This window comes from Danio rerio, chromosome 23, assembly GCF_052040795.2.
Source record: "Danio rerio strain M-AB ecotype USA chromosome 23, GRCz13ab, whole genome shotgun sequence".
NCBI lineage: Eukaryota > Metazoa > Chordata > Actinopteri > Cypriniformes > Danionidae > Danio > Danio rerio.
Genome location: NC_141043.1, coordinates 21,498,850 through 21,522,838, shown reverse-complemented (window position 1 = coordinate 21,522,838; position 23,989 = coordinate 21,498,850). Strand labels below are relative to the sequence as shown.

Genomic DNA, 23,989 nt, shown 5'->3' with positions numbered 1-23,989 from the left:
CCATTACATCTTCAATCTCTGCCACTTCTGTGTAAACAGGTACATTTAACAGGATTAAAGCATGAGTAGAATCAATACTGGCTGCTTCACACCATTTTGTTAACTCTGCTTGAAGACTGGGGTCCTTTCTCAAAGCCATAGCGACAGTTTATGAACTTTTGAATAGAAGACAGTAGGTGCTTGGATACAGATAATTTAACTTGTCTCTTCTTTCTTTATGAACTTATCATTGATGTATCAGAGGGAGATCCCGGACGAGCCCCCACTTTATGTAGCGCCACCTAGGTGTATTAAGTTTAAGATAGCGCTCCAGGTTCAATACACTAAACGCCTACAGATATGTTGAAGTAGGCCCCTCTGATATATTTCAATGACGTAATGTAAATAAGGCAGATGAAAATATAAATATTTGTTGTGTTTGAATAAATTACCTGAAATAAACTCTGTGAATAATAAAACTCTTAGATAAATCAGAAAATATAAATAATTTAATTAGAATAGAAATGTAAATATTGGGAAAAACCCCAGATGTAAAACAAAATACAAAAAATAGAATTTATGCACAGCTAAAAGACAGTAAAATGACCCAAAGTCAAACCCAGCAATTTACAGTACAATGAAGAATATTAATTAAACCAATATAGAAAAATACCACCTTTCTACACTCTAACAATTAAACTTATAAATCAACAAGTGACTAAGAGTGACTGAATATGTTTCTCTTTGAAAGTGGCTACAATTGTGTCACTAAATTACACACTGAATTAACCCTATATAAACTATTAGTATAAATCTATACTGTAAAACACGCAGCAGTATTTTATGCTCACTGCATCTCCATAAACAACTCAATACTCTGTGGGCCCACACACTCACACATTCATACACCCCCCGTTGCAGGCCTGTATCGCTGCTAGTGTACGTTGTGGCCGGGAAAATGAAAATGGCCTCTTCACTCTCCTGAGCACAAATAAAATTAAACAAGATACCTCAGATGAAGATGACCTTGATCCAGATGACAGCAAACCAGATGCCAGCGATCCAGATGACAGCGATCCAGTTGACAGCGATCCAGATGACAGCGATCCAGATGACAGAGATCCAGTTGACAGCGATCCAGATGACAGCAATATATGACAGTTCTCCAAACTGACAACACTTGTGAACAACGGGCCAACGAGCCGCGATCGATCGGCGAACTTCTGCCGCGGGTCTTTCAAATCCTCACTTTCACTTTTTCTCACCAGCTGATGAGAGGCAAATCTCATGTAGTATTCAGGCTATTTGTGGTGCTATTTGCTCCTCTTTGACTCTTTCAACGTTGTTTCATGCTAATCTAACAGTCTCTCTTTTTTCTCCTCCTTATTTTCGGTTTAACCGTCTCTCTCTCAGTTCAGCTTTAGTCCTCTGTAACTGTCAGTTGACAATCTCGGCATTTAAAAAATGCTCACTCACTCTGAACTGACTAATAACTGACACTGGAAACTTATATGATGAAGACACACCGCGAACTTAAAACAAACACAAAACAAACTCAAAGTAATCAAAAACGTGTTGTTCACACGCAATATATATTCACTTGTTTTTATACTCCGTGAATGTTACGCAATCAAAACAGCCGCGACGCGAGTCTCCCCTTCAGTTTCCAAAACTGCCGGCTGTGTCTCCCCTCTCCTCTCTCTCTTCCCAACAGCCAATCACATTTCACACTCCACCCCAGAGGGCGGGACTACACGCATATAAACCAATCATGTAGGAACACCTACCAAACTTGTTAACCCCATGTATTTCAGTGAAGGTTGATCAAACTTGCTATCTTATCATATTCTCAGAGATAGACGCTCATATCATTACACATCAACATTAGGATGTATATTCACAAATGAATGCAAAACACATTTAAGATTTAATTCTGTTCTTGAACCAATATGAATAAATAAATAAATAGATAGACAATAAATAAATAAATAACCTTAAGATTACTTTAAAACTTAAAAACTTGTAGAACTTCATTCTACTGGGTTACACATATAATAACGAACCATGGTCAACCCGAGCTCAAACAAACCTTGTCGTCGTCTTAATGAACAGCCACAAAGCCAAGAAAAACAAAACCTGCCATGTCCGGATGTTGTTTTATGAGGCCGTCTAAAAGCGTGAGCGGTTTCCCTTTCTTTTGAGGGCTCACAGCGCGTCTATGTTTGGAATAACAAAATTCTTAAGCTGATGATAATAATGTTTATATAATTATTGAAGTGCTTCTGACATTCTTTCAGAAATGGACAATCGCGAGTACCATTGGTAGCCTTTTGGCAGTGAAAACGCAAGCCTGATAAAGGTGATCCATAATACTTCGTTTGTAGTGCACTTTGAAAACATTTATGCTATTTTGAACGCAGCCATGGCTCATGATGAAAGCTATAGGTGACCTATTATTTAAAAGCGGAATTTACGTTATTTCTCCAAAGCTTGTGAAAAACAAAAATATATAGCATACATTAATGCTTTTAATTTATAGTAGGTTAATTATTAAGAAATGTATCTGTATAAGGACTGTATATGACATTGGTTTAAACTGCAGTGGTTTAAATGTGTCAAATTGTAAAAGTAGACTTTTCGATTAGAATAAATGTTAGCTAAGTGATTTTATGTTTTAGAATATAATATGGAATATTCTCAATAATATTTGTAAAGGAAACACAGGCCCTATATGTGTTGTTTACATATATGTTTTAGTAATATGGAAAGCGAGTGCATATTTTTATCAAAACTAATCACTAATGTGTTACTAGTGCACTTAAAAAATGGCTTTTCTTAGAGTTTTTGTCTTTTTTAGTCCAAATATCTAAAAAATCTTAAACCAAGAAGCTAGACAATTAAAAATATTGTATTGTTTTTAGAAATTATGAGTAAAAAATAAAATAAGTGTTTTTCCTTAAAAAAAAGGTAATTAATCTACCAATGGGATATGTAAAATAATCTTGTTTTCTCTTTGACATAAGATTATTTTACTTACACCATTGGCAGATTATTTTGCTTGTTTTAAGGAAAAACTCATTTAATGTTGACATTATTTCTGAAAACTACAATATTTTTAATTTTAAAAATGTTTCTTAATTTCAGAATGTTTAGATATTTGGCTTTGCATATACTGATATAAAGTACTGGTATCAAGGACAATATTTAAAACATTGAATTTCAATATTATGATAATTAAGGGCTGTCACAATGTAGCCTACATGTATAGGCAATAACCATGGTTTTGAAAAAATAATAGTTGATTTACATGATGATCTTGAGACTACGCCATTATCAAGCTCTAAATTCCCACTTATCATTTATGATTCATTCATATTCAGTGAAGGAAGCTGCCCCAGCACAGAAAGTCCACGCGTCACAGAAGTAAATAAACTAACTTTCCTGGAAATCATTTTTTATGGACAAATGCATCCAGCTATCAGTGTAGCTAATTAAAATGCAGATAGAAATGTTTTGACTGAAACATGAGGAGAATTATTACATGACTGCAACAGTATATGGCTTATCTGTACTCTTCTCAAGCTATCTTTTATTTTCTTGAGGAAAATATATAATGCAATGCTAATCGACTTAACCTTTAGCACTGTAGAATGCTACAAAATATATCCATCTCTGCCTCACCCTGGGATAAAAAGCCACATCAGTTCATAGACAGTCAAACAGCTGATCAACACCTACAACACATAAAATGATTTGATTCTCAGTGAAACTTTAATAGTCATTACAAATTCTACATTTCTCTGTATGAGTCAAGACGTAACATGCTCCATTTAATTACCAAATTACCTCCAATTTGCAATTTGGAAGTTCTTTTCTGCGAAAATGTTAATTCTTCCTGTTAATTTGCCTAAATCCCAGCTCATACTGTGTAATTTTAAATAATCCTTTAAAATTGTAACTTATCAGACTGCACGAACAGGATTCCCATGTCAGACTGTAAGATCTCAGTTGTCATGATTTTAGACTGAAAGACTTTCAAGACGCACAAAAACAGACACAAAAAACTTGCTGTCATCCATTTGTGACACATTCAGTAACCCACTTTCTGAAATACCTCACAGTAAACAATCTGTAGCATTAATTTTGCTCACAACATGCCTAAGAACCAAAATAAAAGCTGTTTTGATATGTCTCCATGATGGTTTCAAGTTGTCACATCAGATTCAGCACATCTATTTGTTCTTAGTTGCTGAAGTCACACTGCAGGAAAGTGTCTGAAACCTTCTGACACAGCCAGAACTTCATCAGAGGGACAAATTGATGAAAAATAATCATGTAGGTGAGCATGTCACACCACCAATCAAAGACAACAGATTTTAGCCTAGGATTACAGGAATCCTTTAGGATTATCCAAATTTGTTTTAGACGACCAGATCGTGGCTTAAATCACACAGTGTGATTAAAGGCTTAACAGTAAACGACTAAGAATAACAAACGGTCAAACTTACTAACCAGTATGTGTGATAATGCATATAAAGTAAAATACTATGAAAAGAAAAGACCAGTTTGCAACATCAAGCAGCACTGTATGATGGTAAATGAGATCAGAAGTCTCAACATATTTACTGTAAGTTGCAATGGCTGTGTCCACTCTTACAATAAGCTGAATAGGAAGAAATAAGCTGGATAGCAAGCCCAAAGATGCTTATATTGAGAGGACATAGCAACACCTCAGGAGGGCATTCTGTGAAGAAGCCTTCCAAGTGTCAACAAAAAACAACACCTTTGTTACCCTTGGTCTTGTTCCAAGTGCAGAACATAACGCCGGTCTAGTGCTGTGACTGAGGCCCCGTTTACACTAGTGCGTTTTAGTTTTAAAACGGCGTTGTAGAATGAAAACGATCCGCGTCCACACTTGCGTTTTACCCAGCGTTTCTGAACAGCTCTCCGTCCACACCAAAACGCTGAAAACGCACATCACATGACCACACACACTCTCGGGCAAGCGCTCCAGCATTTCTACCCAGATGAGAGCTCTGCTTGTCGGACTGCTCATCACGCATCTACCGCTGAATCTAATCTCACTATATTTGCTAAACGTGATATTTCATTCATGTTGTTGTCTTTATCTAACGACATAGGTCAATTCCCTGACTTTGGTCATTGGAATCTATTAAGTTACTTGTTCACGGGTGACATGTTTGGTTAAGCGCAAATAAGTTAATGATTAATCCAGGTACATTGACTGATCGCTCGTCTTTATTTCCTACAATGTATAAACTTATTGTATGTTATACTTTTATAATTATCGATTATTAAAACTGATATTCAGCAAAAGAGAGGGTGCGTTTCGTATTTTCACTGAAATTGAAAGGAAGCCGTTGTTATCGGCTCCGTTTTGTTATAAATATCCACACAGTGAAGATGACGCTCATGCAGCACGACGCCTCAACATTTCTGCTGTCTGTTAAGTTTTCTAATATTAAAAAGAAAATAGGCAGTTCCTTAAATCATGTTTACATTTTATTGTTGAGAAAGGGAAACAACGTAGCCAAGGTGATGTGAATGAAGTTATAAAGTACACTGTTCCCTTTGAAGATTTACCCGTGTCCTCGGTATGTTTTCCATGTCAAACTGAGAAGGGGGAGACTGCAGCCTTAATCAAACTTGCGAAGTCTTAACTTACAAGAAGAGGATGCGAGACTGAACTGTGTGTGTGGGCTACTTAATATTGAGGAAAAGCCCCAATCAGATAGGTGAACGTTTGCAGCCCCGCCTCCGTTTTCAGATGTCTCCGTCTTTCCCCATCCACACTGAGACGGAGCAGCAGCGTTTTAGAATGAAAACGGCCTTTCCAGCGTTTTCAAAAAGCTCCGTTTTCGGCGCTCGAGAACTCCGGCGTAGTGTGGACGGATGGCGTAACCGTAGCAAAACTTATGCGTTTTCAAACTAAAACGCACTAGTGTAAACGGGGCCTGAGAGACATCAAATGTGCTGCAAATTACTAAAACATATGCAAATTAAAATGACAAATTAAGAAAACATCATCAGTTTCACAACACACATGCAAGCAAATTATCACAACTCATACAAATACAGAAATGCACTGCAAATAGCCAGACCACAATAGAAATGTGTCAGGGGACCCAAAAAAATGAGTGGTGATAGGTTTGGTTGTGAAATTTGTCAGATTATTAAGGCTAAAATTATACAAACAACAATGAAATTTATGACCAGAATGTTCAAATAAAAACTCACCAATCAGATCTCTGTCAACTCTGGCTGCATTCCTGTCCAATTTTTTATGCTTATGGATATTCAGTTGGATGTTTGTCATAACTAAAGTGTCCACTACTGGTGGAACATCTGAATGGGTTTTAATGGAATGCCGTAAATCCTTGAGCACTTTTCAACTACACTGTTGTGAGGTCACAATCACATTACATTCTGGGATATATCGATGCTAAGGTGGACATACAGTATGAAGGCAACTCTGTCGAAACTGAAGGATCAAGGGTATGTCCATCTAAACACACCTCGTTGAACTTTATGAAGGAGAATGCACTTTAAAATGGCAGTGAACAAGGGAAGGGAAGTTCACAAGTGTATAAGGGAGTTAGCAAGTAGTATTAGGGACTGGAAGCGAGTGTGTGTCTGAAAGTGTACTGGAATGGAGCCACTGCTTCCTCTAAACAGGAAGTAGTTGTGTTCACCACTTTTTGGGGTCCCCCAACACCTTACTGAGTACAATATGCACGAGACACCTTAAAGTAGCTATACGGTTAAAAAATGTATTGAGGTTTTAAGGAATATTAGGCATGACAACGTAATTTAAGCCTGGTTACATAACCAAAACACTGACAACTGATTTTGTTTAAATGTAAAAACAAAGAAACCGCAAGGAAACATTTATTTTTTTCCAAAATTATTTACAAATTGTAATTCTGAAGTCCTCTTTTTGTCATGGTGAAAAACACCCACATTGCTGACATCTTGCCGTCCCTTGAGAAAAGAAACTCTTCTAAACTGTGCGTCTGCTTTTTACAATATGTCACATCTTGGAGAAAGCCCAGTCAAACCCTTATGGCCTGCAGCTCACATCTGAACTTTATTAACCATTATAAAGAATCCATAATTTATTGGCCAATAATTTATTTTGTAATGGAGCTGATAACGATAAAATGAAAAATAATCCTTTCTCATGTCTGTATGGTCACAGAAAGTTTGTAACATACTAGTAAAAAAATATTTCTGTGGCACCCAGCCACCACTCAGGACACTGTTCATATTTATGCCACGCATCGGAATGCCATCGAAATAGTTTAATTTTAAATATCATGCGAATGTGCGCGTCTGGTGTGAGGTACTTTCAACTGTCATGTGTGAGCTGTGTCCTGCGCTGAGTGTGGCACCAATTTGGGCTTATTTAGCTCAAACAACCAATATGCCATTCACTGATGACCATTAAACTTACTAGCCATACTTTAGCAACCACTTACAGCACCTTAGCAATTGTCCCATAGACTTTCATTGTAAAAAAAAAAAAACTGGCATTGACTTTACATTGAACAAACTAACAACAAACCAATACATATAGCAATATACCAATCCATACTAGAAACATACTAATCCTTACTAATCCATATGAGCACTAATCCATAATAGCAATATACTAATCCATAGTAGGAACATCCTAAATCAAATCAAATCTCTTTTATTGTCAAATTATCAGCAGCACGTGTGCCATGAGTAAAAAGCTTAGGTGGTGGCTCCAGACAGTACAAAATATTGACAGTGCAAAATACAGACAGTGCAAAATACAACAGCACCCCCCCCCCCCCCCCAAAATAAAAAAAAAAACAGGACAATGTAAAAATGACAGTGATATGTACAATGAATAGGTGTACCCATAGTTGTAGGCAGTATTGATTTAAAGGGTCACGAAACACCAAAACACATTTTTTGAGTTGTGTTGGCAAAACAAGCGTGAAGTGTTGCTTTTATACTGTAGTTTGCTGCCATAAGTTTCGTTTTCATTTTCTCTCTGTGAGAGCTCATCTGGATCACGTGTGGATTAAAAGTGTACGCGACGCTCGACAACAATAGCTTACGTGTCTAAGGAGGAACATTGTTTACCTGAGAGCTGTTCTCATCTGCAAACGTTGAAATTCGGATTCGCTTGTAGTATTCTCTTCATAAAGACGCGGCTCTAGTTGCTGGGGATTGTCCTGTCTCTACAGATTTGGTAAGTGAGCGACCAGTGCTCTTTGTTTATTCAGTTTGTTCGTTAACAATTAGTTAACTATTCAAGTAAGCAAGTTAACTATTGCACTGAGTGCAAACATGTTAGCACCGCATTTTGTGACCGGAATAACACACGCGGCTCTCTGACGCTACCTGCCGTGTGCATCTAAGTTTCTGGGAAATGCTGAGGTTTTTTTTCTCTCATTTGCCGTGCGGTATCAAACATTGCATGAAAAATACACGCTTAGAGCAGATCCTCGAATCAAATATCTCGTTTGTCGCGAGGGGCATGAATGAATTCCCTGAATGAAAGAACCAAACTGCAGTTAAAGTCCAACATTTAATAATTTGGCAAATAATTCGACTACAGATGTCCATGTAGGTTAAACACCATCACTTTCTCCTGTGTGTATTTTGACTGAAACTCGCGCGTGCCCAAATAGACACTCCCACACCATCCCACTTTAGTTCCTCCGACACTCCCCCCTAAACAGAGCTGGACACGCCCACTTTTCTGACTTTTTCCAAAGTAGAGGTGTGAAAACACCCTGCTGAAACGAGGGGGTTTCATGGCCCTTTAAGTATGGGTTGGTTAAAGTGCAGTGCATGCTACATATTGATGGTGTGCAGTGAGGGGTATGGAAGAGTCTGTTTGTGGTGTGTTAAGTGTTCATCAGCATGATAGTCTGAGGGAAGAAGCTTTCCTTCAGTCGGCTGGTGCGTGACCGGATGCTGCAGAACTGTCTGCCTGAGGGTAGGTAGTCTATGGCTTGAGTGGCTGGAGTCGCTGATGATTCTCTTGGCTTTCCTCATGTATCGCCTAGTGTAGATGTCCTGGAGGGAGAGAAGCTCACCTCCTACTATGCGTCCAGCGGTTCGCACAATCCTATGTAGGCCTTTGCGATTGCTGCTGGTGCTATTTCCATACCAAGTGGTGATACAGCCAGACAGGATGCTCTCCACAGTCCAGGTGTAGAACGAGCGGAGGATGTGGGGGCTCATTCCAAACCTCCTGAGATGCCTGAGGAAGAAGAGTTGTTGTTGTGCTTTCCTTAGCACTGCGTCTGTGTGTGCAGTCCATGTTAAATCCTCAGCGATGTGGACTCCAACAAACTTGAAGGTGCTGACTCTTTCCACTGGTGTCCCGTTGAAGGTGATATATATTTGTATAAACACAATAGCAGCTGTCTTCAAGCATGTGGGAACCACAGACCGAGAGAGCGAGAGGTTAAAGATCAAAACATTCTTGAAGTATGGAATCCGATTGGTCTGACCAGCTCTGAAACGTCCTGAGGGTGGGTGGTTCCCGTTTCAGTTTCTGCCTGTAAGCAGGCTAGAACAGAACAGAAGAGTGATTTGATTTGCCAAACGGTGGGTGGGGGAAGGATTTGTAAGCATCCCAGAACGGAGAATAGCAGTGGTCCAGGATGCGAACACCACACGTGTTTGCGGTGATGTGCTGATAGTATTTTGGAGCGATTTTCCTGAGATTGGCGTTGTTAAAGTCCCCTGTAACAATAAATGCTGCCTAACACTAATCCATAATAGCAATATAATAATCTATTTACAGGGTCGGAGTGGGACATCATTTCAGCCCTGGAGTTTCAAGCCTCAGACCGGCCCACCTTAGTTCCCGACTGACTATATTAAAATAAGGTCTTTTCCAATTCAGTTTCTAATTACACTATCACGTCTTTTTTTGAGAAAACAGCTGCTTTAGAACTTCAAATGTTCAACAACCTTAACAGTATTATATGTCTTAACAATAAAAATGAAAAAAATTAATTACTCAGACGAGGATCAAACCCAGGTTGGCGTTGTCATAACCTTACGTGCAAACCACTGGACCACAACGGCTGTACAGTGAAAAGTGACTCATCTGAGTAATATCATCATTAACCTGCAGGCTGCATCTGCAAGAGCAAAGCTGCAGTAAAATAATGAATAAGAAGACTGTGGTCAAGTTAAAATATTAATTAATTTAAAGAGTGTGACTGCTGAGAGCAACAGATTCTGGAGCTAGGGACACCGGCCCTCACGGCCAAAAAACGGGCCGGCCCACCGGGAATTCTCCCGGTCCTCCCGATTAGCCAATCCGGGCCTGTCTATTGACTAACCTATTCATTGTACATATCGTGTGCGGTTTCCTGCTCGCTTATGCTCCCATACAGTTCCCTGAGTGCCTGCTCTGTGTTAGCTTGAGGGTGGATGTAGACAGCCGTAATGATAACTGCTGTGAACTCCCTTGGTAGCCAGTATGGTTGACACCAAAGCATAAGGTATTCCAGATCAGGAGAACAAAATGATCTAACCGGGTGTTTGTTCCTCTTATCACACCATGAGTTGTTAATAAAGAAACACACACCTCCTCCTTTGCTTTTCCCTGAGTTATATCGTTCTATCTGCGCAGTGCACGGAGAACCCTGAAAGTTCAGCAGCTGTGTCTGGTACCTCCGCAGATAGCCAGGTTTCTTCATACTAACAAACATACTAATTATACTAGCAACTGCCTACTACTCAGTAGGTACTGCATTTGAATTTAACATACTACTCGACCGCTGGAAAAGTACATTCTATACAGTATGAATGGAAGCAGTATGAATGGAATTCGGTTGGACTACATCCGTCATTTCGTCATGGTCACGTGACCTACCCGAGTCAGTTGCGTCACTTTACTCCAATTTATGAATTTTCTCGCAGGGCATCATGGGATAGCACAGCATGCATTGGACGCACACTTCAGAATCTGGCCAGAAGTAAGTCATCTGGGTACTTCTGGCATACTGTTTTTTTATTTTATGAATTTGGACATACTTCTTGGATGCCTATACTAGAAACATGCTAGCAACATGCTAATTTATATTAGAGCCATGTTAATAACATGCTTATTTATGCTAGAAACATGCTAGCAACATGCTAATTTATATTTGACCCATGTTAATAACATGCTTATTTATGCTAGAAACATGCTAGCAACATGCTAATTTAAATTTGAACCATGTTAATAACATGCTTATTTATGCTAGAAACATGCTAGCAACATGCTAATTTATATTTGAGCCATGTTAACAGCATGCTTATTTATGCTAGAAACATGCCAGCAACATGCTTATTCATATTAGAAACATACTAATTTGTTATCAACTGCCTAGCAACTACTCGGAACACCTTAGCAACCACCTAGCAACTCCTTTGCAACTGCCCAGCAATCACCTAGCAACACCTTAGCAACCATCTAGCCATGTCTTAGCAACTGCCTAGCAACCACTTAGAACACCCTAGCAACCACCTAGCAACACTTTACCAACCACCTAGCAATGCATTAGCAACCACTTAGAGCATCCCAACTGCCTAGCAACAACTTAGAAACCCCCTAGCTATGCCTTAGCAACCGCCAAGCAACCACTCAGAAATCCCTAGCAACCACCTAGCAACACCTTAGCAACCACCTAGCAACACCTTAACAACCGCCTAGCAACCAATCAGAACATTCTAATAACCACCTAGCAACACCTTAGCAACGACCAAGAGCATCTTAGCAACTGCCTAACAACACCTTGGTAACCACCTAGCAACGCCTTGGCAACCACCTAGCAACACCTTAGCAACAACATAACAACCACTGGCCATTTCCACTACCACCACCACCACACACACAGCTGAGCGGGAATCTGCAAAACAAACCGTGTGAGAGTTTACTCACACGTGACATTTTAACTCTTTTGGTCCATTTAGAAACTTTTCTGTGTGAAAGCAAACCGCACCAAGAACAAAGTGCCACAATGTAACGATTGTAATCCCTAACAATGTAAACAAATGAATCGATTCACATGTGTGAAAGCACCCTCAAACAATAAAAAATAACAGACCCTAAACTTTTAAAAAGATGGTTCTACCAAAAATAAAATCTGTTATCTTTTTCTCAAAATGCTGTTTGTTGGTACCCATGTTGCATTCTAATTCACATAACATTTGTCCAAAATAGGATTCAAAACCTAGAATTAGCATGTCCCACATCATAGTATGTTGAAATGAGCATTTCACAGTCACCCAGATGGTCAACTTTGCCATTTCATTGTGTGTTTGGACGTAAATTTGATTGGAATGACGCACAAGATTGTCCGCTAAGTGGAGAGGCTTTGATAAAGATGTTTGAATGACTGTAATGTCTAACCTACTGGGAAATATTGAAATCATGTTTTCCCACAATTCATCTGCAACAACACTGTGAACTTTTGTGAAGAGGTGTTTGGCCATTAACTTGTGAATGCATAATTATGCGAACACCTGAGGAGATTTCTCTGCATGAAAGACTCACAAATGACAGATTAACCTGCTGCTGCTTCTCCAGTGTGGTGGGAAATTAAACATGGATGATGAATGTGGATGATGTGACAAGATGATTGACAGAGCTTGTAACTATGCAACATAACAGTCCGTTAGTGAGGAAGTAGTATGTCCTTTCTGTTACATAATCAACAGAGTTCTATTTCTTCACATAAAAGTATTATTTTAGGTTGTAGTTTAAGTAGGCAAATTGGGATGCTGCAACAGTCTTTGGTTGTAGCAACCCACCCAGCAAACAATTTTGTGTTTAATAGACAGATAATAGACATCTAAACGTAGACAGCTTGACAGCTTAAAATTAAGCATAAACTTTGGCTGTCAGCGAAAATCTAATAGACATCTAAGAATAGCCTAAATCTAGCTTAGTCATTAAATAGACAGATTACAGACGTTAATCATAAATGTGGAAAGAGTACTGAAAAATCCTATTTAAGTAAAATTACCATTACTTGCCTAAAAATGTAGTGCAAGTATAAAAAGTATCTGTTGTAAATATTACTCAGAGTATGAGTAAAAAGTAGACCTTTAATAGTACTCAAGATAATCTGCTAATGGGATAAGCAAAATGATCTTGTTTTTCCTTTTGACATGAGATGAGATTATTTTGCTCACCCCATTGGCAGATTATTTAGCTTGTTCTAAGGAAAAACTCACTTAATTTTGCTATATTATATCTTAAAACAAGACCGTATGTTTTGCTTGTCTAGAAATTTCTTCTTGATTTAAGAGTTTTTAGAGATTTGTACTAGAAACAAGACAAAAAAATCTCAATAAGAAAAGTGTTTTTTTGCAGTGTGGCTACAGATGGAAAAATGAATGAACCAAAAAAGGTGAGTGAATAAAAATGTCTTGCAATGCAAAGTGCAAAGTAAGTATACCACCGTTACTTTACTACTGTTATTAACTCTTCTACTGGTGAGTTTAATATATTCTGTCTGGAACCGGGAGTGAGTTTTGTTGGCGATTATTATTTTTGATCGCCATGTTTGCCTTATTCATGAAATTAAAACACGCAGGATTCAGCATGTAAATTCATCAGTTACTCCCAAAATGCATTCAAGCAAGTGGCTGGCCAGCTGGGAGAAGAATAGAGTGAACTTTATTGTTACTATCACTATGGGTATCTTTTTACTTTATTTATAGAAGTTTTTATAAAAACATAACACCCAATAGTGTACATCATGTATATATGTAAACAAAATTATCTCTGTGTTACTATATGTATCTGATGTGAATGACACACATCGGCAAATTATATTGAATGGATTGTTAGACTTTCTTAGACTTTCTTGTGTGTTTTACAATCTCTAAATGTATTGTTTTACTAGTACTTGTGTGTATTTAGATGTCTAAAACATAAAATAAGCATTGGGTGGTTAAAAACACTGCATAATTTTGATAATATGACCTGTCTTTCTCTGGCTCTGTGCCATTTTACACGCCAAAGGTCAGTTTGAATTTTTTCACGTTATGCTTGTCAAGCTGGATAACAAGTAAGCTCCAGCATCAGGGACATTGGGTTCCTCACTTCAAAACGGAACAAAAGTAGAATTCTGTTGTGATTTAACCTGCTGTCGATCCCTTCCTCCTCATTGAAGACTCCAACATGTTTGCGTTTCAGGTGCTGGATCATTGCCATGTGGGGCTCCCGTCATCACTTTTGCATATTTGGCCATTAACACACTTTTTTTGTTTATTTAGTGTGAAATACTACCACACCTTGGATGACTAATGACTAGGGTGCCACAGATTTCTCTGCCTTCACCATGTATCTTTCCTCTAACATTACTTCTGGTCGTATTTTTGCTCCATCCTGTTTATAAGTGATGAATTCTGCTAGCATCAGTGCGCGAGAAAGGCAGAGTGTGTTCACTCCGCTCTGTGCTCAACTAAAGTTTTTTTAATAATCAAATGTCTCCACATTTGATTATTATTATTCTGCGTGACACAATGAATCAATTATAAAATTTGTTGCCAACACCTTTAGTAATCAATTTTAATTGATTTGAACCAATTTTAATCGATTTGATGTTGCAGCCCTAGTAAAATGATCCGAACTTACCATCACTAATGTTTTCACAATGAGCCTGTTGACTTTTTTTTCCTTTATTATAGAATTCAATGGGTACAATCAACCAGCATTTTCCAAATGATCTTATTTTGTGTTCAATGTAAGAAATCAAACCCACAAAGGCTTAAAACCAAAAGAGAGAGAGTAAATGGTGAGATAATTTTCACGTTTGTGAACTGTGTGTACCTTGTGAATAAAATACAATCAACTAAATTACATGGATCTGTTTTATGAGAATATACAAAAACAAATACAAGGTGGGAATGATGAGAGTAAACTAACAAGGTCGTTTTAAGTTTCAAAGTTGGTACATCATAAAACAAGTACTAAGCTGCCGGATCCAGTGTGGATCAATATAAAAATAATTAAAAAGACACAGCGGAGGTTCATGACAGGTGTTTCATTAGCACAGAAGATAGTATAGATTGTGGAATGTGTTGTCACATTACATTAGGAGAATCTATATCGCTATTGAAAATAAATGTACAGTTAAAAGCCTTGTGAATACTACTTGATGAAGTTGCGCTGTGTTGTGTCTTGTAGAGTGAGAAGTAATGACGAGGGGAATACAGTTGTCCACAAGGACTTAGCGCAGATGAGTGGAATGGTATGAGAAGCAGATGGCTCACACTGCAGGTGCAAGAACCGTGGAAAACATAAAGGGTAGCGTGGCAAAAAGAGGAGGAGAGGAGAGAGAAAGAGGTGATCATGATGAATGGAGCAGGCAGTAAAGGAGGACAGTCCTGAACCCAGGAGAATCCATTCGGATGCACCTCAGGTCTGCGAACCGCTTTTCTCACCAACACCTCTGAATTAAAAAATGCTGAGGAGGAGCGAAAGCAACATTTATAAACACAGTGCACAGCCTCAGACTTCTGATAAGGCTTTTTTTTTTTTGGAGAGGGTGTGATAAAGACCCTTTCGCTTTCTGGATAGGCAGTGCGGAGTTAATTTCAGCAGATAGGGCTAATTAATTGCTATTCGGTTAGCATCATTAGCATACGTGTGGGTGAGGGCCCATGCTAATCATTCAGTTCCTTGCATATCTCGGTGGATTTAACCAAATGACTCTCTCCATGAGCAGTTTTGTTTTTATCGAGTTATTTGCCACCGGGTCGTCACGAGCATTAAAAGTGCCTCATTAAGGCAGTTCGGTGTTTCTGTCTCCAATTTCCCTTGCTTTATCTCCGTCTGTCGCATCCTATTTATTGTCTGAAGTGCATATTTTTTGTATTTCCCTCTATCCAGGGTTGACATCAGTGTGTGAGTAGAGGAGCAAGGCCATGATGTGCACATAGTAAATAGCTTTATGAAGGACCCCGCTCTGCATTTATTCTCATAATCTGCAATTATGTTGTCTGGGCAACGGCTATTGTAAAGTGGCACGTCAAAGGCTATGTGCAGCGCTCCTGTTGTGGACTATTAAGTGGGAAGGTCGCTTGAGGGCACATGGGGTGAAGTATCCATGCAAAAGAGACTAATGGAAATGCAAAAATTCATCTAATGGCGAGATTGTTTTTTTTTTTTAGAGGCCCAAAACTTTTTCCTGTATGGATGATGTGTACCCGGATAGGATTCTGAAGGAGGAATGGGATAGAAATGGACATATGGTGCAAAATATTTTTTAGAAATAGTGAGAAATACAGGACACAAAAGATAGATTTATATAGCACTTTTCACAGAAGATTTCACATTGAAGTTTATTTGTATAGTGCTTTTTACAAAAATGTATTGTTTTAAAGCAGCTTTACTAAAGGTGCATATTAAAAATCAGATTAAGTTAAAGTTACAATTAAATATAAGTTATTTTATACTATGTGTCTGTGTACATGTTTAATGAAGTGTATTTGTGCATTTAAGTAGCCATGTAACGATTCACTGTTAGTCGGTTGAAAATCGCTTCAAAACGGTAGAAAAGATGAATGAATAGCGATACATGTTTTAAACAGAGGGGGCGCTGTGTTTACAGGTGCAAATTTGCTTTACCTGCGCATCAGCAGCAGAATAAAATGACAGCGAAGTCCGCCAGACAAACACAAACTGTGAAAATACTGCAAAAAGATGCTTACCTACACCAACAGAACAGCGAATATAATGCAGCACAGTAAAAAAACTACTGTCACAGACGACTATATGCAAAAAGCTATTAATAGGCCAAACCATGCGTACCGGATTGGCATCTTTGATCGCTCCGATGAGTGTTGATGTCACAGAGATCACACAGTGCATCAGCTTTTTTTTATAGAGTGTGAAGATAATTTTTAGACTGAATGAGAAAGTTGTTCTGTTACAGAACCAGGTATTAGGTTGTTCCCTTTTTACCCTCTTCTTTTCAATTTAGTTTATGCATCTTTTAATAATTTGCTTATTATATTATATATTATATATTCTACTCATTATTTTATGCCTATGGCCAGTCCTCTGGAGCAGAGGGGACTATTGATCATCTCTGTACACCCTGCTCTCTGGTTTAGGAAAGGCTTTCCAAGTCACACCAGCGGTCTCAGGCCCCAGTGAAAAAATGTTTTCATAAGCATGGGACATTGTAAATGAGCAAAGACCTCAGCTTATACCAGAAAACATAGATATTCTGATATTTCATTAAAAAAATGTCAAATCCACAGTCAAAGTTTTAATTTGTTTGAATTAAAGAGTCTTCTTTAATTTGTTTTATTTACTTTTTATATTTGGATATGGTTTTAAAATTCCAATTTAGTTATTGCAGAATACATTTTATTTTGTAAAAATTTTTTGCTGCATTTAAGAAAAAAATGGGGCCCATGTTAACCTTATTTTTTCTCAAATAATTTTGTTAAAAAATCATGAATAAATTGTGATTTATGACGTTAGTATCATGAATTGTACCACATTGTGAGTCAGGTGAATCATTACATTCCTAGTATTCATTGTATGTGTTGTCCTGGAAGTCCTCGATGTTTGGGATCATCTCTTTGTATGAGTTGTTCTCGAAGTCCTCTATGGTTGGCATCATCTCTTTTTAAATGTTGTCCTTAAGGTTCTCAATGCTTGGCATAATCTCTTTAAAGGTCTTGGATCACATCAATGGTGCTGCACAATCTCTAGAGGCATCGAAAGGAGTATCCCCAGGTCGAAATAGAGAACAAAGAAAACAATTAGCATAGCTGCTGTTCATAATGTATTTGAACAAGAGATATTAAACATCAATGCAAAAATGAAGTGCTATAAATGAAAATATAACCAAACATAGAAACAAATCTGTAGAGCATATGAGTATTTCTAACAAAGTGTCTGGTGCATTACAACAGGAGGAGTGTGTTCTCTAGGTAGTTGTCAAGCCCACACATGCAGCACACTCATACATCATACCGTTATGTTATAGATTGTGTATATGTTTCACTAAAAATAATCTAGTTTTGAATTGAGTGAGGGTGTCTGAACCTTAGATATTATCCGGAAGGCTATTCCAGAGTCTAGGAGCCATAAATGAGAAGGCCTGGCCTCCTTTAGTGGACTTTGCTATTCTGGGTACTACCAGAAGCTCTGAGTTTTTTAGTCATACAGTGCTTAACAGTAAAAGTACTACCTGGTAAATGTATTTACAGCCAAACATAGTTAATTAAAAGTTCATATGGATGGATGGATGAATGGATGGATGGATGGGCGGGCGGATGGATGGATGGATAGATAGAAAGATATTAATAGAGTGAGTGATTGATTTATATTTTAATGCATAATGTCTTTCTTTCCTTTTAATATTTCCCAATAAGAAATACTGAAAGTAAGCCAAGAAAGACATATTCCATTATGCTCAGTCTTCAGAAACCAGTTTATGATATTTCTTGTTTTACCAAGAAGTCAAAACCACAAAAAAAAACACAAACATGTTGTGCTAAACAGAAAGGGATAAAAGACAAAAAATGAGAAATTGCAGATGGATTTTAGCTTGATCCATGTATGATTTGACCACATTTATTCATTTTAACCAACTTTTCCCTTCAAAAAACAAACAAAAAAAGGTAATTATATTGAACAGTGCTTTTTTCTTTGAGCATTCAGACTCTTAATTACTTATTAGCTTTCAGCAAATAATAAAAGTTCTTGTTTATTACTCTGTCTGGTTTGGGTCATGCTTTTAGTGCCAAAAAGAGATTCAGGCAGGCGACTGGAGCCTTCGATATCCTGTCTGCAAACACATGAATGGAGAGGCAGCGCAGGGTAAAGCAGGTCTTCTGAGGTCAAGAGATGGCCTGAGAGAGAGAGAAGATGCCTTTGCGTGACACTCAGGGAATGCACAGGATGGAAGAATAAAACAGAACTGTCTACAGATGAGTGCAGACGAATGAATCAATGTGAGGAAATGTCATATGGTGAGGAGGAAGATGAACGGAGCGAATATTGTAATACTCAAGAGGGTGTAAATTAGTACATTCCTGTTTATCAGTGGGGAAATGAAGAAAAAGGGCAAACCATGTAAGACTTGAGAGCGCGCGCGTGTGTGTTTGTGTCTGTGTACTTTTATATAGTAGATAAACAGACAAGAAGTTAATGACTGGCAGTGTTGTGCTAGTTACTAGTTACTTCATTCAGAAAGTAACTAAATTACTTTATTGATTACTTAAACCAAAAATGTACGCATTGCTTTTAAAAGTAAATTTTAAAGTACAAAGAACATTTTTAATCCTCCCATTAATGCCCTGTATGAATACACTGTTGATCAACTTCAGTTTTAATTAATTTGCATTGTCAAAAATAAAACACTAAGACAAACTTGAATATGAGGTCCTTATGTAAACAATAATTCATATAAGTCAAACCAGCTAAACAATATATTCAGAAACAAAAGCGAAATTTGCTACAGCATCATACATGTTGTTGTATTTAACCCTCAAACATGTTCCGTCACAGATTGTGTGTGAAAATAGCGACAATATACAACAAAAACAAAACCTTTATGAAATAAACAAACAAACAAATAAATAAATGCAAATTATCATTCAGAATCAATTTGGTAAAACTCGACACCAAAAAAAAAAAAAACTGCCATTATAGACAACCATAAAATTTCTGCGTTTAAGCAAAATAAAATCATAACAGCTGCTCAAAAATGAAATCGATGAGCAATTTTCGAACTAACCACAAATTAAATGTTGTATATCAGCAACTTATAGAAAGTAAACTATATATATTCAAAGTGCAAAATCTGCTGTTGTATAACAGCTATAAAAATATTTCAAACATCAAAAAAAAAAAATGCATTTTTTTCTGAGCAATACAAACACGATACAATTTAAATAACATTCAGAAAAATGTTAGTGTGTCACTGCGTATACTAATCAATTTTGTTATGGAGATTTATTAAAATTTATTTAAAACAACAAACATAGTAGTATTTGTAATAGTAATTAATTATAGTAATGTTTATAGTCTCTCTCCCGAGCATACCTCTTTTGTAATGTAATGTGTGTTTATATAGTGCATTTATCATGTATGGCCATACATACAATTTATCATGTATGGCCATACAAGGGATTCAAAGTCATGAAGGGGTTGAGGTGTCTCTCCACACTACCACCAGTGTGCAGCATCCACTAGGATGATGTGACGGCAGCCACAGGACAACGGCGCCAGTGCGCTTGTAACAGAGGCCAGCTTGTAAGTGCTGTGCAGGTAAACCTCATTCCTCTGACCTTTAAACATGCTCTAGTGACAGCCGCTAGAGGCCAGGGTTTTTAGCCTCCTTGGAAGCGCAACCGACTCCCATGCGGATGGTCGCTGGTTCGATACCAGCTCGGAGCGGATTGGATTGCGTAGGACTGGCGGGGTTACACGCTCACAACACACCAGCTGTTGGTGGAGTGGAGAGACAGTGATGAAGCCAATTTGGCAGATGGAGGTGATTGGGAGGCCATGATGGGTAATGCCTGATGGAAGGAATTTGGCCAGGACACCGGGGTTACACCCCTATACTTTACAAGAAGTGCCATGGGATTTTTAATGAACAAAAAGATTCAGGAACTCGGTTTAACTTCTCATCTGAAAGACGGCGCTTACTTAGAGTATAGTGACCCCTTGACTTCACTGTACTACTTTTGCTTGACTTTTGCCCAGTCTGGCACCTCATACACGATGCGTCTTCTTTACAGTGGTTGGTTGGCATCCACCAATCCCACAGTGCATTGCCGCTATAAACAGGAAGACGTGTGTTAGCCAAAATTAAATAACTTACTAAGTAACGGACTAACGCATCATATTGTAATAACAGAGTTGCCATATTTAAAAAGTAATGCATTACAGTATTAGTTACTGTCAAAAGTAATGCCATTACAGTAACATCACAAGTAATGCGTTAATGCCCAACACTGATGGCTAATACATGTAGCTTGTTTGTTTTGTTACATGTCAGCTCAAGCACCCAACAAAATGAAGGGAACCCAAACCAAGTTGAAGGAAAATATGCAAAAAGATATTTATTTAAATGTTACAAAAAGACAAAATGATAAAAAAAATGCAAAGGGGTATCAGAGTAACCAAATTAAATGTCTAACGTAACGTTCAAAATAACATTACATAGGAGCAAAGTTCAAATAACTAAAAATAATAGAAGTGGTGGGTAAGCCAAAGGAAGTCAAACGAAAAAACAATCCTCCAAAGCATTTTCCCAAACAGAGCTTGGAAGCTCCTTAAATAAGCCAGAAGATTAGCCACACCTGCTACACCATAACAAGTCACCTATTAAGAAAAAGAAAGCAAAAAAACAGGAAACGGAATGAACCAAGAACAAACCCATAACAGTTTTCAGTGACGAAAGAGTTCCTAAAAGCACAAAACACAATTTGTATGAATAATTATTGAAGAGAAAAGTGTCCATTATTGGTACCGTTTGAATCCTTCTTTGCAAAAGGGTCATTTAAAGTGGCCAGTTTTGAGCACTTTAGGTTGTAACAACCCTTCAGATTGACAGCTAATTGTTTTCACACTCATGTGCGTGAATTTGGGTGACTTTTTTAGATCACAGTAAAAAAAAATTATAATTTAGTCAGAAAGGCTGTCACATGTAGCTTTAAAAGGCTAATTATTTTTATTATTTGTTAAATTTCCCTTTTATTGTACTTTATTAACGTCTACCCCAACCCTAAACCCAACCGTCACCGGAAAGTAAAAACAGATCTGGAGTCTTCTCTATTAGTGTAGCCAGGTGGATGGATGATAACCGCCTTCTGAGCCTACCAGTAGGCGCAGAAGGCCCCTACTGGCCCATATCTATCAGATGATAACCACTGATAACCTCCATTCAGTTGAGTGATAACATTGGAAGCGGGTGCTTTCCCTTTGTAAAGCTGTTAAGTACAGAGCCTTGCACCTTTTCACAAACTTTTTTACAAATCAAACTGATTTTTTTTTATTCCTCTCATAGCATGTTGCTTTAGTTCAGAGCTCATAAACTATTTAATAAATAGTTTTTAAAAATTCCTCCTATATGAGAAAAGTTCATGAATCCTTCCGGAAGCAGCACTTCTAAAATAGAGGACGGGCGCTCATACACTTTATACTGGAGCACTGTGTTATAAAAATAATAGCAGATTAACCTGTAGGGGTCACGAACTCTGTTGTAAAGGCCATTGCACCCTGTTTACATAAGACACCCTGGTAACTCTAAACACATGCATAGCCCACATACAGTACATGCACCCTGTGAGCACAGCATTCACAGTTGCATGACAGAGAGGTGTGTGCCAAACATGCGCTTGGAGATAAGCGCAGATTCCAGCGGCTTTTTTATGCTCATGCTTGGCTTTCTTTAAACCTACTTTCTCTGTTCCTTTTAATTTCTGATATATTCTGTCATTGTTTCTGCCCTGATGTGGTTCAACAGGTGTTGGCGAACAGCTGCCAGTCTGAAAACACAGTGCTTGATATTTGACCCAACTAATGATCCACAGCATCTTTCGTTACATTAAACACTCACACGCACATTCTGCCTTCCCTTTTTTAAAATAATATGCATGATTGTGATTAAAGGAGCACTCTACTTTAAATTTTTTTTTAAATTTATTAATCCCTTACAGTTAAACGCTTGTTTTTTCCATTTTTGAATCCATTTAGCTTATCTCTGAGTCTGGTAAGAGCACTATTAGCTTAGCATAGCATACAGTCACCGGCCAATTTATTAGGTACACCTTATTAGTATCGAGTTGGACCCGGTTGGACAAAAGGTTGCTCTCAAAACTGCCTTAATCCTTCGTGGCATAGATTCAACAAGGTACTGGAAATATCCCTAAGAGATTTTGGTCCATATTGACATGATAGCATCACACAGTTGCTGCAGATTTGTCAGCTGCACATTCATGATGCAAATCTCCAATTCTACCACATCCCAAAAGTGCTCTATTGGATTGAGATCTGGTGACTGTGGAGGCCATATGAGGCTCAAATAAGTCTGGCCATTCTCCTTTGACCTCTGGCATCAACAAGGCATTTGCACCCACAGAACTGCTGCTCACTGGATATTTTCACTTTTTCAGACCATTTTCCAGATAATTTATCCTACCCATCAGATTATGCTACCAACACTGTATTTGAATGGTTCTAGGGTTGGGGTTAGAAATTGAGGTATAGGGCGATATTACAGCTAAAATTTATGTTTGTAGCAAAATCTAATGCGTAGCATATTGCGTCATCAAAATGTGCTATCTAATTTTTGAAAGGGAGGTAGGACAATCTGACAAGTTAGAACACTGTACCATGGCTGCAGTAGGCACAATAAAATTGCACGGCACCTGAAATTAATCGAATAAAATTCAATGATCTGGGCTAAGCTAAGCTAAATGTGCTCCCGCTAAACACAGAGATTTGCTAGATGTATTTACAGTAAATACAGTAGTAAGTCTCAAAAGGTTTTGTATAATGAGCCTATTTAAAAAATAAAAAAGTGAAGTGGATTTTAAGGCCCAATTCCATCTCCTAGCCCTTCCCCTTACCCCTACCTCCTGTTTTCCGCGTTCATGTAAAGGGGTAGGGGTGTCCTAGTTCTCTTTAGCTTGAAGGCAAAGGGCTAAGGAGAAGGGGTAGATACCCCTTCGAACAGAGATTTTTAGGACCACACTCGAAACCATTATTGACATGTCATTATTGTCATACATGTCATACAAGTCATTATTGTGATAATGACATGTGTCATTATCACAAGTTTTTGCAATAAATAAGCACATGTTTTAATTCATTTATAATGGACTTTGTGTTTTACCGTCATGCTTAAAAAAAGCTAAAATAAAAACGATAAATTTCGTAATCTATAATCCATAATAATAACTCCTGTATTGCAGTCCCACAAGCAGATCGCGAAGACATACTGCATGAGGACATGAG

The 23,989-nt window shown here is 37.9% G+C and overlaps 1 long non-coding RNA gene across 1 annotated transcript in view; it reads left to right on the top strand.

The window, feature by feature from the left end:
* Window positions 1-17,483, top strand: part of LOC141380480 (uncharacterized) — a 44,664-nt gene extending 27,181 nt beyond the window's left edge. Inside the window, exon 3 of the long non-coding RNA XR_015523467.1 lies at window positions 15,185-17,483. This is a non-coding gene — a long non-coding RNA (uncharacterized LOC141380480). The remainder of the gene's footprint in view (window positions 1-15,184) is intronic.
* Window positions 17,484-23,989: the final 6,506 nt, after the last annotated feature.